Raw genomic sequence first — 21,406 nt, forward strand, 5'->3', positions numbered from 1 at the left:
TATAACCAGTACACCATCAATTCTATTTGGAGATTCTGCTACAAGTGCACTATATAAACAACAAAGTCATTTGTAACTTCATTGAACCTTATACGGAACATGCAGGGGACTGTCAAAAATTAAATACTGCTCAGCTGAGCTCAAAGTGTTTTGCAACATATCAGAAACATTGTCGTAACAGCAATGAACCGAAGTGTTATTAATTCTGCAACTTATCTGTTTTGTTTCTGATATGAAACACATCCAATTTTAAACCACCCAAGAAGTCAGATGGGTAGAATATTGGAACGCCACTTAAACGGAAATGAAACATTGTGTTTTTTCTGAAACTGGGAAGTGGCTTTAATGTGACTCGATGCATTGGCAGTGTCTTCAATGCAATTTATTAGGAACAAACACCTCATTTCATTTATTTAGTCTACATCTATACAGATAACACTGAATCAACAATTTGACGCCACAATACACGGTTCGAGGCCGCATCTCTCCATCCTCGAATACGCCCCACGCTCGCCAAGTCGTTCTGCACCTGGTCTGCCCATCTCGCTCGCTGCGCTCCACGTCGTCTCGTACCTGCCGGATCGGAAGCGAACACCATCTTTGCAGGGTTGCTGTCCGGCATTCTTGCAACATGCCCTGCCCATCGTACCCTTCCGGCTTTAGCTACCTTCTGGATACTGGGTTCGCCGTAGAGCTGGGCGAGCTCATGGTTCATTCTTCGCCGCCACACACCGTCTTCTTGTACACCGCCAAAGATTGTCCTAAGCACCCGTCTCTCGAATACCTGAGTGCTTGCAAGTCCTCCTCGAGCATTGTCCATGTTTCATGTCCGTAGAGGACTACCGGTCTTATTAACGTCTTGTACATGACACATTTGGTGCGGTGGCGAATCTTTTTCGACCGCAGTTTCTTCTGGAGCCCGTAGTAGGCCCGACTTCCACAGATGATGCGCCTTCGTATTTCACGACTAACGTTGTTGTCAGCCGTTAGCAAGGATCCGAGGTAGACGAATTCCTCTACCACCTCGAAGCTATCCCCGTCTATCGTAACACTGCTTCCCAGGCGGGCCCTGTCGCGCTCGGTTCCGCCCACAAGCATGTACTTTGTCTTTGACGCATTCACCACCAGTCCAACTTTTGTTGCTTCACGTTTCAGGCGGGTGTACAGTTCTGCCACCTTTGCAAATGTTCGGCCGACAATGTCCATGTCATCCGCGAAGCAAATAAATTGACTGGATCTGTTGAAAATCGTACCCCGGCTGTTACACCCGGCTCTCCGCATGACACCTTCTAGCGCAATGTTGAACAACAGGCACGAAAGTCCATCACCTTGTCTTAGTCCCCGGCGCGATTCGAACGAGCTGGAGTGTTCGCTCGAGATCTTCACACAGTTTTGCACACCATCCACCGTTGCTTTGATCAGTCTGGTAAGCTTTCCAGGGAAGCTGTTCTCGTCCATAATTTTCCATAGCTCTACGCGGTCTATACTGTCGTATGCCGCCTTGAAATCAACGAACAGATGGTGCGTTGGGACCTGGTATTCACGGCATTTTTGAAGGATTTGCCGTACAGTAAAGATCTGGTCCGTTGTCAAGCGGCCGTCAACGAAGCCGGCTTGATAACTTCCCACGAACTCGTTCACTAATGGTGACAGACGACGGAAGATGATCTGGGATATCACTTTGTAGGTGGCATTAAGGATGGTGAACGCTCGAAAGTTCTCACACTCCAGTTTGTCGCCTTTCTTGTAGATGGGGCATATAACCCCTTCCTTCCACTCCTCCGGTAGCTGTTCGTTTTCCCAGATTCTGACTATCAGTTTGTGCAGGCAAGTGGCCAGCTTTTCCGGGCCCATCTTGATGAGCTCAGCTCCGATACCATCCTTACCAGCTGCTTTATTGATCTTTAGCTGTTGAATGGCATCCTTAACTTCCCTCAAGGTGGGGGCTGGTTGGCTTCCATCGTCCGCTGAACTGACGTAGTCATCTCCTCCGCTGCCTTGACTTTCATTGCCTATACTCTCAGCGCCATTCAGATGTTCCTCGTAGTGCTGCTTCCACCTTTCGATCACCACACGTTCGTCCGTCAAGATGCTCCCATCCTTATCCCGGCACATTTCGGCTCGCGGCACGAAGCCTTTGCGGGATGCGTTGAGCTTCTGATAGAACTTGCGTGTATCTTGAGAACGGCACAGCTGTTCCATCTCCTCGCACTCCGCTTCTTCCAGGCGGCGTTTCTTCTCCTGAAAAAGGCGGGTCTGCTGTCTCCGCTTCCGTCTATAACGTTCCACGTTCTGCCGGGTACCTTGCTGCAGCGCGACCGCCCGCGCTGCGTCCTTCTCCTCCAGAATCTGTCTGCACTCTTCGTCGAACCAATCGTTCCGTCGACTTCGACCCATATACCCGACGTTGTTCTCCGCTGCGTCGTTAATGGCTGCTTTGACTGTATTCCAGCAGTCCTCAAGAGGGGCCCCATCGAGCTCACCCTCTTCCGGCAACGCTGCCTCGAGATGCTGCGCGTATGCAGTGGCGACATCAGGTTGCTTCAGTCGCTCTAGGTCGTACCGCGGCGGTCGTCGGTACCGAACATTGTTGATGACGGATAGTTTTGGGCGCAGTTTAACCATCACCAGATAGTGGTCAGAGTCGATGTTAGCGCCACGATATGTCCTGACGTCGATAATGTCGGAGAAGTGCCGTCCATCAATCAGAACGTGGTCGATTTGTGATTCTGTCTGCAGTGGCGATCTCCAGGTGTACCGATACGGGAGGCTGTGTTGGAAGTAGGTGCTGCGAATGGCCATATTCTTGGAGGCGGCGAAATCAATTAGTCGTAGGCCGTTTTCGTTCGTCAGCCGGTGAGCGCTGAACTTTCCAATAGTCGGTCTAAACTCCTCCTCTTGGCCAACCTGAGCGTTCAAATCACCTATGATGATTTTGACGTCGTGGCTTGGGCAGCTGTCGTACTCACGTTCCAGCTGCGCGTAGAATGCGTCCTTATCATCATCAGTGCTTCCGGAGTGTGGGCTATGGACGTTGATTATGCTGAAGTTGAAGAACCGGCCTTTGATCCTCAACCTGCACATTCTCTCGTTGATCGGCCACCACCCGATCACGCGCCTTTGCATGTCGCCCATCACTATGAAAGCTGTTCCCAGCTCGTGTGTGTTGCCGCAGCTCTGGTAGATGGTATGATTACCTCTAAACGTTCGCACCATTGATCCCTTCCAACAAACCTCCTGCAGCGCTACGATGCCGAATCCACGGTCCTTGAGCACACCGGCGAGTATGCGTGTGCTCCCGATGAAGTTGAGAGATTTGCAGTTCCACGAACCGAGTTTCCAATCGCTAGTCCCTTTTCGTCGCAGTGGTCTTCGCCGATGGTTCCGGTCCGTACTCTCTTGTTGATTGTTCGTTGCTTATGATCTTTAAAGGCTGGCTTGCAGGGCCTGACACCAAACCCCCTAAATTTCCGGAGGACCATTCCTCCTTATTTCCGGTGGACCATGGTGCACAGTTTCACTTAGAGTCCCTCGCTGGCACTCGGACGATGATCAGCCGCCCCTAACATGGGGAACAGACGCTGTTGTGAGCCGATCCTGACATGGAGAACAGACGCTCAATAAGATTTGCACCTCCGGAGAGGAGCAAACCCCCCCTTCCCTGTCAGCATACGACCATAGTTCCCACCGGGGTTGGTTACCCGATCTTCCCTAAGGTTGCTCGTATCCCGGCCAGCACCACGGGGAGGTAGGGATAGGAGTTGCTGGGTAAGAGGCTAAGGACCGCGAGATGGGGTCTATTTTATTCCTTCAGGTACGCGAAGTACCAATGGTACGCTTTACCCAGCATTTGCCGTGCCAGGAACAAACACCTATTTGAAAGATGTTGCGCGTGCGACTTGGGTTCCTTTCGAAAACTCCAAGTGCGCGTTGGTCCTCCACGAGCATCGTTTAGGTCTCGTGTCCGTAGAGGACTACCGGTCTAATGAGCGTTTTGTAGATAGTCAGTTTGGTACGGCGGCGAACTCTATTCGATCGGAGTGTCTTACGGAGTCCAAAGTACGTACGATTTCCAGCCACTATGCGTCTCCGAATTTCTCTGCTGGTATCGTTTTCGGCAGTTATTAGTGAGCCCAAGTACACAAATTGTCACCACCTTCTACTACGTCGATTTCATCACCACCGATGGAAACTCGCGGTGGGTGGCTCACATTGTCTTCTCTTGAACCTCTTCCTATCATGTTCTTTGTCTTCGACGTGTTGATGACCAGTCCGATCCGCTTGGCTTCCCTCTTCAGTCTGATGTAGGCTTCCTCCATCTTCTCAAAGTTACGTGCCATAATATCTATGTCGTCGACGAAGCCAAATAGCTGGACGAACTTATTGAAATTTGTACCACTCGTGTTAGTCCCTGCTCTTCGTATTACCCTTCCAAAACGATGTTGAATAGCCTTGCCGTAACCCTCTGCGGGTTTCGAAGGGACTCGAGAATGCCCCTGAAACTCGAACTACGCACATCACCCGATCCATCGTCGCTTTGATCAACCGTGTCAGTTTATCCGGAAATCCGTGTTCGTGCATTAGCTGCCATAGCTGGTCCCGATCGATTGTATCATATGCGGCTTTAAAATCGATGAAAAGATGATGTGTGGGCACGTTGTATTCGCGGCATTTCTGCAGTATTTGGCGAATGGCGAACACCTGGTCCGTGGTAGAGCGTTCGCCCATAAAACCCGCCTGGTACTGCCCCACGCACTCCCTTGCAATTGGTGCTAGTCGACGGCATAAAATTTGGGAGAGTACCTTGTAGGCGGCTTTCAGCAATGTGATTGCGCGGTAGTTGCTACAATCCAGCTTATCGCTCTTTTTGTAGATGGGACACACGACACCTTCCATCTACCCCTGCAGCAGAATCTCATCCTCCCAAACCTTAGTAATTACGCAGTGCAGCGCTCTAGCCAGTGCCTCACCAGGCTTTGTTGTTCTTTAGCCAAACTCTTCCTGAATTTCCTGGAGATGTGGAGCCGGTAAAATTATGTCCTGCGCGCGTTCTCTCAGGTCCATCACCATACCGCCACATCGTCATTCAGGTGTTCTTCGTAGTGCTGCCGCCACCTTTGGATTATCTCACGCTCGTTCGTAAGAAGGTTCCCGTTTATGTCCTTGCTCATATCAGGCTGTGGCACGTGGCACTTACGTGAACGGTTTAACTTCTCATAGAACTTTCGTGTGTTATTAGCGCGGTACAGTTGCTCCGTCTCTTCACGGTCTCGACCTTCCTGCTGGCGCTTTTTCCTTCGGAAAGTTTTGTCTGTTCCGCGCCCGTTTATATCGTGCCTCGTTGGCTCTCGTGTGGTGTTGCAGCAATCTCGCCCATGCTGCATTCTTCTCTTCTACTCACTGCTCACATTCGCCGTCATACCAGTCGTTTCTCTGATCCGGGGACACCGTGCCAAGTGCAGCGGTTACGGTGCTACCAATGGCGGATCGAATATCTCTCCAGCCACTTCCAGCTGCTGCGCGTACTCTTGGGCTAGTCTACCGTCTTGTAGCCGCCCAATGTTAAGCCGCGGCGTCCGACTTCAACGCGTGTTGTACACCGTCGAAAGTTTTGAGCGCAGGCATACTGCAACGAGGTAGTGGTCGGAATCAATATTCGCACTGCGGTAAGTACGGCTGTTTTTAAATGTCGTTGCCTATTACAAGTTTTTTTATATTGACGCCTTATTTAAATTTTTACATTGATGCCTTGTAAATTCCGGAGGAATCGTTCCAGGATTTGCGGATCCATCGGAGGAATCTTTCCTGGATTGCCGGCAACTCGTTCACGGAATGCAGAAGCAATCGTTCCCAAATTGCCAGAGGAATCGTTCGTGAATTGCCGGAAAAATTGTATCCAAATTGCCGGTGGAATCGCTCAAATCGCCGGGAAAATTGTTTTCAGATTACTATGAATCAGGAGGATCTGTTTGCGGATTACCGGAGGTTTTTTTCACAAGCTGCCTGAAAACGGTTCTTCAAATTTTCGTTCAACCTTGTCCAAGTTTGTTTGTGAGCTACCGAAGGAATTGTTAGTGAATTTCCTGAGGAATCTTATTACCGGAGGAATGGTTCGTGAATTGCCGAAGGAATAGTTGGCGGATTACTGGAGGAATCCTGCTCGTATTGCCGGATGAATCGTTCTCGAATTGCAGGAAGAATCGTTTATGAATCGCCAGAGCAATTGTTCCCGGATTGCCGGAGGAATCGTTCCTGGATTACCAGAGGATTCGTTCAATTCATTAAAGAATTGTTCACAGATTGCCTAAAGAATCTTTCCCAAATCGTTGGAGGAATCGGTCGCGGATTGCCGAAAGAATCGTTCGTGAAATGCCGCAGGAATCTTTTCCGGATTTCCGAAGGAATCATTCCCGAATTGCCGGAAGAATCGTACGTGAATTGCCGGAGGAATATTTCGCGGGTTGCTTTTGATTCGTTCCCGAATTTCCGGAGGAATCGTTTGAGAGATGACGACGTTTGACGCAGCATTTCATAAAAAATAACATTTTCTACTTAATATAACGACTACGCACAATAATGCGTTTAGCAATTAGTTTCTTGAAATATACTTTTTTCCTTTCCCGTTGTAGTTCATAGAACACAAACGTGTTTTATTTTCTGTGCACCCTACGCCCAACCAACACTTCCCAGATTTCCGGAGGAATCATTCTCGAATTGTCAGAATCGTTCCCGGATTGCCGGAGGATTTGTTCTACATATAATTGCTGGTGGGATCTTTCGTGAATTGGCGGAAGGAAAGTTGCCAATTGTCAAAGCAATCGATCTTCGGTTGCTGGAGCAGTCGTTCGTAGAAATCGTTCCCGGATTCTCAAAGAAATGCACCATGAATTTTCCAACAAATCATTCCTGAATTCCCAAATAAGTCCACTCTGGGTTTTCAAATTAGTCCTCTCTGGATTCTTGAACAAATCTACTCCACACGAACGATTCTGCGGCAATTTGAAATGATTCCTTCTGCAATCCGGGTACGATACCTACGGAAATTTATGAACGATTCCTCCGGCAATTTGCAACGATATATATATGCACACCTAAAAATAATCATGTAATTTTAGGTGCTGTGACAACGACATATTCGTGCATCACTTTTGACGTAAAATTAGGTGATAATTTAATTTTACATCATAAACTATATTGACAAAAAAAATGAAGGATTAGAACGAGGACCGAACATAAGCCCGCTGAGTGAGAGCCCAACACGTCACCACTCAGCTATCTTCGTCTCTTGAAAGAGAGGTGATCGAAGTAAAGCATGTTCCACGATTTGCACTGAACAAGTATTTCACTGCATCAAGGCATCGACCAAGATGAATACAGAAGTAGGTGCTCCAACCTGCCAAGTTTGAGGAAGAGACAAAATGAAAACAAACCGGCTGGCTCTCCCATACTAAAATCCAAGATGGCTGAATCGTGAATTTGGCAGATTGGAACACATAGTGGTGTATTCATCTTGGCATCGACTGCCAGAGCGTTAGGTGCGTCGCATCGGGTGCTGTGTTTGGGTTTCATGACATGTAATTTTAAATTCTCTAACATTGAAAAATATGCGACTAAGTTTATGTCATGTGGTTTTGTGTCATTTTATTCACGTACGTCACCTGTAATATTCATATTTTTTTTGGTGATGGAACGATATCTTCAGCAAATCACTCGTAATTTGGAAACGATTTCTTTGGCAATCTGTCAACGATTCCTCCGGGAATTCACTAACGATTTTTCCGGGAAACCGTGAACAATTCGTACTTGCATGTTGATCATCTGACATCTACCGCAGCAGCACATGCAAAGATTTGATAGCCATCGAATCGTCAATCTAGATGTGTCGCACCCCTCGTCCATGTCTGCAAATTGCATGAGTATATGTATATCAACGATATGACAGAATAAAATTCTATGGCCGTCGGTGTAGATTCACAATGCGAAGCTTTTTCCTATTCGCTTGACACGTCGTGGTGGAGGTGGGTCTGTTTGTTGTGGTTGGAGATTTTTCCCCCTTGAATATTTGCCGAAGAATGGGATTTTTCAATAAACAAAATCCGTGCCAATTGTTTGCTTTTCTGCGTGAGATGATGTGCTTCGGTTGTGAAATACAGCTACATAACATGCAGTTTTTGTTTGGTTTGGTTTTTTCTGGAGTTTGAGGATTTGGTTTTATCCATTATTGTTTTATTTATCAGACTTATGAATTAGTTATACAACTATATTAGAAAAAATGAAAGTTCATAAAAATTTAAATACATGTGACTGTAACTGAAATTGTGGGTCTTTAGTTGGCCTTGTTAGCAAAGACGTAGGATTGCCAATCCAGAGATGACGAGTTCGATTCTAGGTCCGGTCTAGGATGTTTTTGAGTGTGAAGCATTCTCGACACCCTGGGCATAGTGTATCCGTTGTGCTTGCAACACAAGATACAGGGGATGTCCAAAATAACTGGGATAGGCAAATTTTGGGCATAATTAGATGTGTTGTAACTATGTCAATTATTATCCGATTTTGACAATTCAGGGATGCCTGAACTAGAAATTTAATGTAGTTTCACCATATGTCCATGGAGCCGACCATGGTCATCGGATACCGGAGATATTCCGGGTTTTTCTAAGGTAGGTTCAGAACCGTTAATTTATGGTGGGTATTAGAATAAGTTGTGTTAAAGTTAAAAACAGAATAATATTAGTAACCATAAATAAAGTAGGGCTCTTTCTGATTGGAACCATATGTTCAAATTCGAAATCGGACAAGGATCAAGTGAGATATGGCCATTTGTTTAGAATCGGTGCCGACCGGGAGTTTTAAAAGGGATCAGGCCACAAATTTATTTGAATCAAGGTTTTTGACCGATCTTCCATTATGATTACATTCCAAAAGTCTTCTGGTACGTCAATAATGAAAAACTAATTAAAAAGACGGATCCTAAAGTCGCTGGGGTGCCCCCGGGGAACCTGTAGAAGGGGACATTTCAGTTTTAGCGCCAAAACTGGTCATTCGACGGTTCGTTTTTCATGGTTTTCTATCAGGAAGCAAGGTACGAATATAAAATGGACCACTGACGGCTCTGACCGATTCCGGGATCTACGGATTGTCCCCTGGGAACTTGTAGAAGGGGACATTTCAGTTTTAGCGCCAAAACTGGTCATTCGACGGTTCGTTTTTCATGGTTTTCTATCATGAAGCGAGGTATGAATATAAAATGGACCACTGACGGCTTTGTTCGCTTCCGGGACCTACGGATTGTCCTCGGGGAACCTGTAGAAGGGGATATGTCAGTTTTAGCGCCAAAACTGGCCATTCGACGGTTCGTTTTTCATGGTTTTCTATCAGGAAGTGAGGAATGAATATAAAATGGACCACTGACGGCTTTGACCGCTTTCGGAACCTACGGATTGTCCCCGGGGAACCTGTAGAAGGGGACATTTCAGTTTTAGCGCCAAAACTGGTCATTCGACGGTTCGTTTTTCATGGTTTTCTATCAGGAAGCGAGGTATGAATATAAAATGGACCAGTGACGGCTTTGACCGCTTCCGGGACCTACGGATTGTCCCCGGGAACCTGTTGAGGGGACATTTCAGTTTTGGCACCAAAGCTAGTCATTCAACGGCTCGTTGCTTATGGTTTTCTATCAGGAAGCGAGGTATGAATATAAAATAGATCATTGACTACTTTGATTGCAATTGATTACATTATTATGCAATGGAGGGCATGGTGAAGCTTTTAATTAATAACTGAGGTAATGCCAATAGATCTTTCGTCTATGAATCGGTAGGTAAGTCATGAATTGGTATACCGAGAAATCGGTAGGTCTTGCCACCCTGGTTAAACATGTTCAACTTTCACTACGAAAATAAATTCAAATAAATAATATTTAAAATCTATGATGTTTTTATTTTTGTACTATACAATTTCTAATAACAAACAAATTCTAAATGTTAAGGCATAAACCAAAATAATTTTGTCACTTGTTCATTAGATTTACAAAAATATTAAATATTCTGATGCTTTTGCGTTTTTGCGTGTTTGGCTTGAGTTACAGTTAACAGTAACACTAACTGTAACCTTTTTTATTTTAGCCTTTATTTCATGACATTTCACGAAGATCTTGCCATATTTCGAGAACAAATTGCGGAAGATATCATAAGGAAATCAAACTGTTTCAGTTGTACCTTGAACGGTGTCGTTCAAACGTGTTGAGATAACTCATAGAGATAAACCCTCTAAACGACCGATAAAAATATTTGCGAAAGAATGGTGCGTTGCAACAGTTAACCGTGTCACATACATTTCGAATGTACTTAAATACTGCATACACCATCAAGTTTTATTTTTATTGCTTGATATTAAACAAGGTACATTCTCTCACCACCGTTAAAAGTACTTTCATTTATTTTAAGCGGTTTCAGTTTTGTGATGCTGACAGGGAAAAACGAATATGAAAAATATTTACTGGCAAACTAAATGTTTCGTAAACTACCATCGTTATTGATGGTCGCAACGATTTAAGGTCACTCCTGACGGAATCCAAGTTCCAAAGTGCTCGCGTTTTCGGGGGCACACCACTCGATTCAGAGGCGGTGCACAACTGTCATTTTTGTTGATTTAGCTTTGCTGCGTCGCAGCATGCGTGAAATAATAAAAATTACAGTTGTGCGTTGCTTCTGTATCGAGTGGTGTACCCCCGAAAACACGAGCACTTTTAAACTTGGATTCCGTCAGGAGTGACCTTAAAAGGGCTGATTACAGATCAGTGTTTGCGTTTTCAAAGAAAACAAGGGACCAATGGATAACTGTCAACTTTTTATTTTAGATTTTCTATATCGCAGCAAACATGAATTGAAAAATGAGAACTTCGATTGTCAAATGATAATAGATTGTATGACACTGCATTGACAACCTTTGTCTTGTTCTTACTACATAGAAATTATAAAACAACAAGGCAACTAACTTTCCACTGGCCTTGTTGATTTCTAATTTTCATGAAGCACGAGTCAAAAATTTCATATATTGAACTCACAGAGAAACAGACGTCTTACTCAACGCATGTTCCATAGTTTGCCTTTTAACGGTTTATTTAACTTTTTGTAGCTGGTCAATCGGCCACCGATGGCGCTTCTATCGATTTTGCTTGTGTTTGACGTTTGCACACTACCGCCATCTGGTTGCCGCTTGGCCACACACCGGGATTTTAGCATTGGGCAACAATGTTTTCGTGACGATGATTTTAATTGCATTTTGTTCTAAGTGAGACGTCTGTTTCTCTGTGTTGAAGATTCAAACGTCGATTTGTCGAATCTGAGAGCACTCCCACGCAAACCAACACCACCAACACATAGATGAAGACTTCGGCTACCTGTTGATGGTGTTGAATATTTGTTTACAAAAGCAGATAAGTCGTTTTGAAAATTTAGTATTGAGTTGTTGTTTTGCTCTCGTCGCGCGCGGATCTGTAGCAGCTAGGGGGGCGTACACATATTACGTAAGCACTTATGGGGGGAGGGGGGTTCGTCATTTTCTTACGCACCATATAAATAAAAAAATATTTGTATGAAAAAAATCTTACATGGGGGGAGGGGGGTCGAAAAACCCAGAAAAAATGCTTACGTAATATGTGTACGATCCCTAGATTGTTTTCGGACTGTGATAAAGACTGGCACTGTAGGTACCGGACAGCATTGTATCTTGTTTCGCTTATTCGTTCTTGTTCGTACGAACAGAACGTGCGAAATGATTGTCAATACAGTCCAATTTCGTTTTCCGCCAAGCGCTCCGTGTCCGACATGGGTGGAGATTGCTGGATTTTTACGACAATTGGATAAAGATGTATCGCTTATGGAGACGGTATACAAAACAGCACTGGATCGATCGCTGTTTGTGAAGTTTGTCTCGATGGACGCGATCCAAGATTCGTTAAGGAAGAATACGGAACCGCGAAAATTCAGCTATGCCAGTGGAATGTCTGTGGAAGTCAACATGACGGTTGCCGGTACCAATGTACAATATATCAGAGTGTTTGATTTGCCACCAGAATTACCGGATAACGATTTAAAACAGCGACTTACGGAGTATGGAGAAGTTGATCGGGTGGTTCGGGAAAAATTCCCGCCAAACATTGGCCTGGATCATTTGTACACCGGTGTGAGAGGTGTGTATATCGATGTGAAGAAGGAAATTCCTCCTTCACTCGAAGTGTCAAAATGGAAGGGAATGGTGTTCTACCAGGATTTGCGGAACAAATGCTTTCTGTGTCGAGCTGAAGGTCATCGAAAAGATGCGTGTCCACAAAGGAATAAAGTGAATCAGCAAAAGGAACAAACAGCGGGAAAGAAGGAAACAAAAATGAAGGAAAATGGATCAGAAAGACAACGAAAATCGTACTCCGGGGTTGTTATCGGCTTCGAAGCAGCAAGCGGAAAAACACCAGCAGAAGTAAGGAAAAATATCATCATTGAAGTGCCAGAGGAAGATGTAGTCGAACTGGATGCCGACTCAACCGATCGAACGGGAACATTAGAGATACGCGAGAAGTTAGCGGAAACAATGTTCTTCAAAAACAAAACGGATTGGATCTGGTTTGTGAAGAAGGGAATCATGGGCTACACGGACCTCCACAGAAAGATGAAAGAGGAAAAGAAACTAGCGCAGTTGACAACTCAACGACGGGAACACTTTATAACTGTGGGATCGGGCGAGCGATCTCCACCAAAGAAGACAACTTCTTCGGAATAATTTGTCATATTATTTCTAATGCTTTCGGCTCCGTAGAGTTTTTAATTAAACATTTGAGCCTAATAAATAAATGAAATGGTAAAAAAAAACTTGACATTTTTTGAGTAACCACCTCTGTAACAAAGGATGATCTGCAGATTTTGACTGTATGGAGTTCGAAAACTTCCTAGAACCCATAACAACAAGAATCACGCACAACTCGCAATTCTTCAATAAATAACCGCCTCTGTTACGAAAGTTAATCTGCAGATTTTGACTGTAGGGTAAGACGGTATAATATGCCCCCCTAAGGCAACTTCTCGATACAGTGCCCGTTCGATTATTGCAAAATATTTACATTGCATTTAACGAATGGCATTCGATTATTGCAACAACTGACAGATACCAAATCGAACGTCAAAAAAGTGAAGGGGCATATCAATGTTTATTTTTATCAGTGCCCATCAAAGTAATTTAAACGAATCGACGGATTGCAGGTATGTAAATAATAGATTGCATAATTCCTTAATGATTTAAGATTTCTTAAGCCCCAAACGCAATATAACGGAACGGTGACGGAAACAGCAAATTTGACAGAAAATATATGGGCTAACTTTTTACTTTTCAACGCAATTTATGCAAACTTTGTGTTATTTGATAGTCCAAGAAGTCGCAAATGCATTGCCCGTGAGTAGTGATATAAAAATATTACAGATAACAGTCCTGCCTATAGACGAATCCAAGTAAAAATAAGAAGAAGACACACGACGGTGTTAACTTTGACAGATCCTACAGCACAGCATAGGGAGATCATTTTAAAATGCTTATAATAAATTCTAGACAAAATGTAATTAAAATCTGATTGATGTACGGTACGGAAAAAGTTCTAAATTACATATCTGGAAGCTTATCTCAATTTTTTGAATATTTTCCGAAAATGTATCTATCATACAGTTCGGAACTTTTTCCGTATCATACATCAATCAGATTTTAATTACATTTTGTCTAGAATTTATTATAAGCATTTTAAAATGATCTCCCTATGCTGTGCTGTAGGATCTGTCAAAGTTAACACCGCCGTGTGTCTTCTTCTTATTTTTACTTGGATTCGTCTATACTGGGGCGTTTTGACCAGTGAAACATGTTTTCGAAAAACATTACATTTTTGAAAATGGAAGCAATTTTATATCATAATAACCACTGAGAAAAGTTATTTTGTTGCCCAACTGAGTGTTCCAGTGCAAGTTTTGCGGACAGTATGCTACCGTCGCTCCAGAATGCTGAGCAAACAAACATTAAAAGATACATGAAAACTGTAACTTTTTGTATTTTGCTATTATTTTCATTGTGTAATACAAAAATACTTCCACATTCACATAGTATGATGGTTTTACAAATATTTATAGGTACCAACTGATTTTGACCCTTAACTAGTTACAGTTTTCTAGAAATCAAAGGGGGCGTTTTGGCCAGGTGGGGCGCATTATACCGTCTTACCCTATGTGGTTCGTAGACCGCACGGTAATTTCTTTCAGTCAGTAAGGGAAACTGGGGCAATTTGCACCCTCTGAACAAAACAACCTTCCTTCTTCTTCGAAGGCTGAACGAGTTAGGAAGAAGTCAAACAGCAGAAAAAGGGAAAAAGTAAGAAGGAAGAAGAAACAAGGAAAAAGAAGATGAAAGAAAACAGAAGGAAGAAAGAAGAAGGAAGAAGCAAGACGAATTAAGGAGGAAGGAATAAGGAATGTTATTTAGAAAAACCGATGATGATATCCATATTGGTAATTCGTTTATTTGCGGTGAACGGTAAAGAATTTCCTGCAATTTATAACATGAGCCTACATTTCAAAACAAAGTTACACGATGAAACTACGTTTCGTGAGATCGGCTGGACTTTTAGTTGCAAAAGAGCCTTATTATATGTAATCAGTAGCACAACTGTTTAACCCTTTCAGGTCCATGGGGTCATGTATGACCTCAATTGAAAAACGGATGAATAAAATCACACGATGGATAAAAGTGAAATTGCTTGAAATTAGCTCCCCTGTAAAGAAAACAATAATAAAATATAAGGCCTTACGACAATCTAGAATGGTACGGTAACTATAGATCGCATGTTCTGGAATCAAGGATTGTTTGGATAATCTAGCACTTCCCCTTGTCATTTCTCCATTATAAATCATTAATATCAAATTTATAAAAATAAAAAAAGGCCTTAAAGGGGGAAACTAATTTAGTTAGATATCGCTAACTTCGACGCACGAAGAGTAGAAACTATTGAATTATAATTACTTTGTCACGAGAAAGTCCATGGTACATGATTCATACGTACATATGGTTGGCGACGTGCAGCCTTATATCGAGTTGAATGGAGAAGACTTTTATGTATTGCACCTACTCCGGCCTCAGTAAGTTTTAATTATGTAATAAGCACATAATTATTCGATAATTTCAATAGTACACGTTTTAGTTCGTAGAAATGAAAATGCGTAAAGCCTCAGGCTGCTTGTCTGACCAACGGCAGCCAACACGGTGGTCTCAAAAGGCCTCTTCTGGTCCTCGTGTCCCAGGGTCGTTTTAGAAGAGGTGGATAGGTGTTCGGACTTTTTAATAGCACATTTTTTGCACACATTCGATTATAAAGGTTGAAGGGGTTGCAAGTTTAACGAAAGCGTTGCCATTCTAGTGACGTAGAAGAGCTTCAGTCATGGAACAGTTGACCTTGATAGAAAAGCTTTCGGAAGGAGAGGCGTCTAACTTCGTGAAAAAAGAAAACAGAAGAAAAAGAATAAGAGGAAGAGAGAAGAAAGAAGGAAAAAAAGAAGAAAGAAGGAAGTAGAAAAAAGAAAGAAGAAAGAAGAAAGAAAGAAAAAAGAAAGAAGAAAGAAGAAAGAGGAAAGAAGAAAGAAGAAAGAGGAAAGAAGAAAGAATTAAAACAAAGAAGAAAGAAGAAAGAAGAAAAAAGAAAGAAAAACGAAGAAAAAAGAAATAAGAATGAAAAAAGAAGAAAGTAGAATGAAGAATGAAGAAAAAGAAGGCAGAAAGAAGAAAGAAGAAAGTTGAAAGAAGAAAGAAAAAAGAAGAAAGGAGAAAAAAGAAAGAAGAAAGAAACGGAAAAAAGAAGAAAGAATAAAGACAAAAGAAGACAAATGTAAGAAAAAAATTGAAAGAGAAAGCGAAAAAAAAAAGAAAAATTAGAACAAAGGAAGAAGAAAGGAAGGAAGAAGGTAGAAGGAAGGAGGAAGAAGAAAAAAGGGAGAAGGAAAAAGGAAGATGGAAGAAGGAAAAATGAAGAAGGAGGAAGGAAAGAAACAATAGGAAGTAAGCAGAAATAACGGAAAAGAAGGAGAAAATGAGAAAAAAGAAGAGAAAAGTAAACAAGAACAAGGAAGAAGTAAGAAAGAAGAAGGAATTAAGAAGAAGAACGAAGAAAGCTTGAGCTTGAGCTTGATTGACTGCTCGTAGTTGCTACTCCATTATGACCAGATCAGCAGTTCTTGCACAGGGAACCACCAGATTTTTGCTTGGGACTAGCACTCATCTTCAATGTACAAGTACTGGTGATCTCATTTGTAAGGTCATACTGGCGCCTTCCACGTCAGAATGCAAGTCAATGTAGGGAAGGGAAATGTTGATGCAATCACTCGCCCATTGCAAGCCGAATATACCATTGCACTTACCACGAATTCATGCGGAATTTGTTGGATTTTTTTTTGGGTCAGCTTCGAGAGGCAGAGGTCCGTTTTGGTTAACGAGCAGCCAATGTGATAGATAGGATGGATTTTCTAATTGGATGTAGGAAACGAGCTGTTTTTTTATAGTTCATTTCCAATTCTAGCAGATTACTGCTAGAATACTCAAGTTGAAGGTATAGGAATAGTAATGGAAACGGTATGGAAGTCCGTTTCCAGTTCTAGCGATTGCTAGAACATGAGAAATATAGAGAAAGATACAAAGTAGGAGAATGGAACGGACCTGGGATTGAACCCACGCCCACCTGCGTGTGAGGCAGAAGCAGTAGCCATATGACTACCAAGCCCAACTGATTAGCCTTTGCGAGGATAAACTTATTATATAAACGCCCCTATGAAACAAAGCGCGAGAAATAAGAGTTCGTTATATACGGAAAAAACTACAATATTATTACTAGTAGATTTGATTTTTATATGATATTTCTGTTCAACTTAAAGTTTGGTAAACCAACGATCTAGTTTAAAGTTTAAAGAAATTGTAAAAAAAAATATCACCTTGCTTCACTGTTTAATACACCATTTAAAGAACAGTTTCCCTTAGAATGATTCAACAGCTTTGAATATCGTAATAGGCTTCCCTTGTGTTCAAATCTAGGGATTTTTTTTATTTTAAATTTATGGAAAATAAATAAATGTTGTATTAGAGAAATATGTTTAATATGTTGAAAGATTGAAATTCGATTCCTCTTTATTTTCAAATGAATAAAAAAATGTCTAATTTCAAAATTATATTCCAATGCTTTAGTTTTGCCATTCGTTTAAGGATATAAAAAGCATGAGATTAGGGAGAAATTGCTGTGAGAGAAATGAATTGATTCACATCTTCCATAGTAAGTTAAAGCAGTAAAATGTTTGTCATTCTCCGCATTAAATTTTGAACAAAGCCAAACTATGACCTCACCGCACCAGTAACTCGCGCGACGGGGATCATACGTCAATTTATTTCATCATAAGACTGGGATACCCATACCACGGAATAAACTCACCGGATATATTTCCGAACTGCATCTGGAACTTCAAAGTAGAATAAGGCGAATAAGATGTCGTTCTATAACTTTTCCACATGAATCAGACACTGCACTACATAAAAATACAATGTACAATTAAATCGGAAATTAATAATCCTTATTTATAAGTTTACAAAAATGACGGGAGCAAAATAAAAACACTTTTCATCTCGAGCGCGGCACACTTCGATCTTTTTCATATAAAGAAGAAGAAAGAAGAAAGAACGAAAAAGGACTGACTTTTCACTCTTTATTTTGCACTTCTTGCATGTCATTCTTTCCTGGCCACGTCCTTGCGAATGCTGAGGAAGGGTTAGGATGGTTAGTTGGACACCTACTTGAGAAAGATGCAGAGAACTGTACGACCTCTCTTAGGTGCCACGGGAAGTTTTTTTAATTGTTAGTGTGGAAGGTTATAACAGTAGGCGTGGTTTTGACAGAACGTGAAACATAGAAATAACTAAGATAGAAATCCAAAAGGAAAGGGACGAACCAGGATTTTAACCCACAACATCCTGCTTACCTGCTTATAAGGCAGAAGTGGTAGCCAGTAGACCACCGAGCTCGTCAAGCTAATGGTGGGTGCCTTTTGAGACCATAGTTGGATTTGGCTAGTTTTATATGAAACACAATGCGACTGGATACCCCATCGAATACAATTTGAAGCAAGCAAATCGGATTTGTGTGCTTAAAAGGAGAGTGAATTTTATTTTGCTAAGCCGATGGGCATATAACAGGGTCGGCGGGCCTTCTATCGAAAAATCGTCTTTGAGTGAACATACAGCCTTTTCCTTACTTTTAGGTATACGAGAAAGGTAAAAATTAAGAGATCCAATATGGATTTCACTTGAAATTGCTCGATTTGGTGCTTTACAACTACAGTAATAGCAGTTTCGGGATAGTAAGGATCGAGTTTGGATAACTAAAGTAAACAGAATTTATTAAAGCACGTATTTTTCTAGTGTACTTTACTTTACTTTACTTTACTTCACGAACTACTGAATCGTTTTATTCACATGACAGCCAAATCTTTCAGAAACGAATGTGCTGCTTCAAGTATGTTTCAACTCTCGTCCAAATTGATAAAATTACGTCGAATCATTTGGATATTACATAAGTGTTTAATATAGACAGACTTTATTGATGTTTAGTCAAACAATCTGGTAGGGACACGGCAGGTATTTCCGTCCATCATCATAGGGGATAAACCAGCGAAAGCAACGTCCATTTGCTAGAACTTCACAGAACGTTTCTGAGCTTACGATTTGGAAATGTGTCTCTTATGTTGGTTTTCAAGACTATGACGAAAAGACGAGAATGCTAATGCAGGCATATAGGCCCTATAGATTGAGAGAAAACTAATAACGATAATAGGAAAAACAAAAGTTTCTACTAGTAATGAGATCAGTGATGTGACGAGTAATTTAATATTTAAATCACAGAGAAACAGGCGATGCGTGCAATTGGTGATAGTTTTCGAGAAACTGATTTGATTTTATTTTGTACTGGAGCACAGTTGTCCAGTGTTTTGAATGTTCTTGAGAGGCTTCAATATCAACAAGAAAATAACGTTATTTGGACAATTACTAATATTCCGGGGTCATATGGTGGAGGCCCTTCTATTATTTTTGTTACAGACGACCGGCATTTGAAGAAAAACTACATCCATATAAACAAAAAGTATCATTACTGCCAGCCAACATAGACGGAGTTACAGATACCGGTTGACAGGAAGGCGTGGAATCGAACATCTAGGGATCCGAGGACTAGCATCCCTCCGCGGTGCACAATTACCATACTAATCATAATTCAAATGTTTCGTTTCAGCAAACGCAACTCTTCTCCACTAATCTTTCCCATTCCTGTCAACTCTCTTTTCTTTTAATGTATCCGACACTTGGGGAACTTGTTAAGCCCAGCACCTGCTTCTGGTTAGAAACCGGTGTACTATACGGTCTAGCGCATGTTAACGGTAAAGGTTTGGTAGGTCTTTACCTAACTTAAGTGTAGATGGGCGGACGGTGCCGGCCAGGGTGAAGGCTGATATATTACAATTACAAATTCCTGAATAACTATATTATATTTGACTGATGGATACAGCCTGATGATATTTGCCGTAGATAAACCATATTAGTACTAATACTCAAGATATTCCAGGTAACAGTATACAAACAAAAGGATCACAAACCGTCTATTACAAATAGACGTCGATCTCACGACAAACAAACAGGCGCTGCCCCAAAAGGCTATCACTGTAATAATTTGTAGCACCGTTATCGTTTTATGGTACCAAGCAGATTATGGTATGGACGATAATATCAGAATAATAAAGTTTCACAGCCGGAAACTCACACATGGTTAGAAATTTCACACCATCAGGTAATTACTGTCGGTTCTCTCTTGGAATGGAAGGATTGCCTTCACTGACATTGAGCCACACAACTGAGGAAACTGACGTTTCGCAACGACCCATTTTCCTTTTATGCAACTGAGTATCATGTGGATTGCAAGAATGCTTTTATACCTAGGGAGTCAATGACATAGGGAGAAAATGACATTCTCAAAAAAATATTAAACCAAACCGGGATTCGAACCCCGCAGCTTCAAGTATGGAAAAAGAAAAGAAATTTTGTTTTTGGGTCTCTATCACTGGTAGCTTATAACTGATGTTTTCGAAACCAAAAACATATTCAATATGCGTGTAAGTGACAGAGCTTGAAACCGGGGTTGACTCTAAGGAGGCTGCTTAAAAAGATAATCATAGATACATAAAAATGATTTGGACTATTACTCGAATTATGTCTATTTTCATCCATGTCCAAATAGTTCAGGGTTCATGGCCACTGAACCAGAAAATAATTTATGCAAACATTTCATACAACAACTCAATTTGCAGGTATTTCCGTTGATCATCTCAATTGAATAATGATGCTTGTGCGACGATGAGAGCGCTCAAAGAGTTAGCCAGAATTCGCTTACAACTGGAAAGTCGAACCGGCGGGTACCACAGATGCTGTGCGCCTCCACACTCCGTAGGAAGCATTCTTATCACGCGTATGAGTTAACATATAGCACTTGTTGTAGGTACAGCAATAAAGTAACTGGGTGTCTATGGCACTGAGCGAGCGACGCAAATTCATCTCCGATCTGGATGGAAACTACATACCGCACCCGCGCGTCCGGGGAATGATTATTGCTCAAGCGCGTATCAGCAGCGCGTCGCGTAGACGCTTCGAGATGATCCGAATAAGCGGCTCCGAGCGTGGCCGGCTTTGTATTTGTCCTCTGGACGGACACTGATGCTTGCCGTATTTACTAGTGCTACCGATGTCATATTTCACTTTAAATAAGATAATAGCGTCAAGCGTGGTTAGAGCTTTATTGCCGTCTTGAGATCGGCTACAGGCGGCAGAATATTTGTAGAGCTTGTCCAGGGATTCATCAGATCATTGGATCAGCAGATTCTGCGTGACATTGGTCGGGAACGGTAGCTGCTTCCAGGTGAAGCTCGGTTGTGTAGTCTCGTGAGGAACTCGTGAGATTTTAAAGGAGAAAGTGATTAATGGTGTGAAAGGTAACGTTTCCATATTAAAATCTTGTGTTAAAGATATTGGGATTTGTTGTGAATAATTTAAAGTGTTGAGAGAAAGTGTGAAAGTCAAGTAAAGACTGCTCAAATAGTAGATTTTTCAAATGTTTTTCTATCAAACGTTGCCTGGGGTTTGAAAAATAAAAGCAAACTGCCGTGGATTCCGTTTCCGACTCGTCAACTATCATGATTGGAATTTAGAGCAGAATAGCCGAGAAGTGATAACCTGTACAATTCGTCTATAGGAGTAATCTATTACATTTGAAACAGTTAATGATGTGGTGAATAGAGGAATGCAGTGC

The 21,406-nt window shown here is 42.1% G+C and overlaps 1 protein-coding gene across 4 annotated transcripts in view; it reads left to right on the forward strand.

The window, feature by feature from the left end:
- The window catches only part of LOC134205058 (solute carrier family 22 member 21), a 217,320-nt gene that overhangs the window by 14,504 nt on the left and 181,410 nt on the right, over nucleotides 1-21,406 (forward strand). Inside the window, exon 1 of one of the 4 annotated variants that reach the window (XM_062679950.1) lies at nucleotides 20,812-21,089. The exons of 1 other annotated variant lie outside the window; for it this stretch is intronic. The gene's annotated coding sequence lies outside the window, so the exon portion shown is untranslated. Of the gene's footprint in view, nucleotides 1-20,811; nucleotides 21,090-21,406 lie in introns of those variants that run through there. 2 more of the 4 variants (XM_062679953.1, XM_062679949.1) reach the window with 2 other exon arrangements.

Source organism: Armigeres subalbatus, chromosome 1, assembly GCF_024139115.2.
Source record: "Armigeres subalbatus isolate Guangzhou_Male chromosome 1, GZ_Asu_2, whole genome shotgun sequence".
In the NCBI taxonomy this organism is placed as follows: domain Eukaryota; kingdom Metazoa; phylum Arthropoda; class Insecta; order Diptera; family Culicidae; genus Armigeres; species Armigeres subalbatus.